Consider the following 2,666-nt stretch of genomic DNA (forward strand, 5'->3'; position numbering starts at 1 on the left):
AGGAGTGAAAATGTAAGCGCAAAGAGGGAACTAACTTAGATTTCCAGCTGTATCGCCAGCATCCTGTCTGACCTCTAAGAAGTCCTTTCCCTCCTTCAGTGGCCTTACATCTTTGCAGGAAATGCAGATACCCCTTCCATCTCTCAGAGGGCTAAGACAATGATCATCTCTGCCAGATCCTGTGGGAGGATTATCTGTGCTGGCCCAATTTTTTTTAAGTTACTTACAAACCAAAATATGAAAACAGGATTTTTAAAAGCAAATCCTGTCAAACCTGTTTGTTTCATTCTCAGTTAAATCCGTAGCAGATAAGCGCTTATGTACTTTTAAGAATCCCCCTTTGCATTTATTTGCATTAAATATCTCTTAAAAGTGACTTATTGCGAGTTGATTTGTTTTAAGCTCCTACACCATTTAGGTGTTCCTAAATCATTTGGGTATTGAAATGCTGAATACCCTCAACTTTCTGGGGTTAATCACCAGGGATGTGGAGTATCCTCACAAAACTTTTAGATAAATACCAAGTAACTTCCCAGCTTCATCAATGGCTACCATGCCTGCTATTTTCACCCCCCTGTGCCTTCACATTTACAAGTGACATGAGTTTTTCTTGTCAGCAGCTTGAGGTGCAGTTTCCCAGAAACCCCTTCACCTATCCCCTGGAAACTTGGTGGGCTTCATGCCCTCAGAAGGGGCTACCATCCCTGCTATTTTCATTCAAATCTGCCAAAACATGACAAAGTTTTAGGCAGTTCTGTCCTTCCCCATTATAGCCTAAGGGCGAAACGTCGAAACAGTTGCAATGAAACAAAAAGGAACAGTGCTTTCAAAACAAACCAAAACTCAAAATGAAACACTGTCCCATCGAAATGGCGAAAAAAAAGTCAAAATGAAACGGTGTTGTTTCGCACAGCCCTAGAGAGCATTACTGTACTTAGGGTGTGATTGATGGCAAATAAGACACCAAAGAAGATCAGCAAATGGCAAGAAGAAAAATAGAGTAGTCATTAAGCAGTGTAGTGTAAATCAGCTGTGCATGAAATAGAAAGGATTTGTTTCAAGCACCATAAATATTTTTCCAGTCTCTTATGGTCACACTTGAATATTGAAGTTCCATTTATAAATAGTTTGTGGAAGGCTAATGACCGAACTGGGCAAGTTTTTGTTTTCCCTTCCTTCAAAGGAAAAAAAAAAATAGAATTGAAAAAAATGTTTAAAAAGAAACAAACCTCGCTCTACTGTTTTGGGGATGCAGGGACAAAAAGAGTTGGAGAGACCAAAAGAGTAACGCTCCCCCTCCTCCTGCCCCTCAAATAGCACCCACTTGGGAATTGGAGGCACAGATTGTTGTCCCCCCCCGCCCCCCCCAGTCCACTTCATCAGGCAAGTCTTAACCAGCTGTAGTCAGTATGTGACTGATGGACATGTTCAGGAATTGTTATCTGTGCCAGAAAGGATGATGTGATCATATGTAGTCTGACTTCTTGTTGTAGAACACACGAATTGTATCTGCGTACTTCCACGTTGATCCCAAGCAATGTTTGTGGATGATTATAAAGTTTACTGGGTCAAAAGATTACTTCTATAACCCCAGGTCTCTAACAGCTTAGGGCCTAGCACATACTTCACACCGTCTATTCATGTCTGCAACGTACTTGTAATCGCATATAAATCATGTTTGGATTGAACTTGAACTTGAAAAGTGACAATTTATTAAGTCATTTTAAACCTTAGACACTGAAGACATTGACTCAAATGGATTTTGGATCACAGCCTATTCTCACCTACTTCCATCCTTTTCTCTAATTTGGGACTCTCCATTTTTCTGTATAAAAGTTTGAGGTGTTTTAGTCCTTATTTACAGAGGAATGGGGAACCTAAAACACTGACTGAACTCAGTTGAAGTACTTCTGTCAAGGATGTCTAGCAGCTGGTGACAGAGACTCTCAAAAATAGGGGTGGAAATGATTAGAAAACAAATATGCTGACTTTCTGAAATTTCACTTAATCCCAAATCAGGGTGGAAAATAAGAACCTCAGGATTTTTCACCATGCACTCTGACTTGATAGAAGTTAAGATTGGATTGAAATAAAATATTTTGACTTGCTCAGAACTGAATGTTGGTTTAATTTTTTTTACAAAATCAATACATTCCCAGCACATCTCTTTAGATGTTGTTCAAAACATCTTTTCCATTGAAAAAGGTTGCTTGAAACATTTTAAACCAGTTCTAACTCAAAGCAACATTTTTAGAAGCCTTCTGCATTGTTTTCTGGCTTGCTTCTCAAGGACCTATTACCCAGTCAAATGCCAGGCAAGCTTCTGCATGCTTCCCCAGCCGGCATGTCTTGATCTTGCTATGGGGGAAGAATATTTTGAGGGTTTGAGAGGATAAATCAGCCTCTGTGGTCATTTTAATGATTTGCTTGTCTGCTGAGAGTGGCAGCGAGGGGTGTCTGGAATGGCCAAATGGAGTGGTGTTTTTATCCATGATAGCTGCCCTGAGACTAAAGAACACATTTTATATGTGACACCTCAGAGCCATCACTTGATGATCTCTTCTGTTCAGCTTCCTACCTGAACTGGATTGGAACTGGTGAGGTACTGTTTACAATCTCTGTAGTCATTCCTGGCTTTAAAATTATCCAAGAAAAATAAGGCAACG

The sequence above is a fragment of the Alligator sinensis genome, unplaced genomic scaffold (assembly GCF_000455745.1).
Source record: "Alligator sinensis unplaced genomic scaffold, ASM45574v1 scaffold1399_1, whole genome shotgun sequence".
In the NCBI taxonomy this organism is placed as follows: domain Eukaryota; kingdom Metazoa; phylum Chordata; order Crocodylia; family Alligatoridae; genus Alligator; species Alligator sinensis.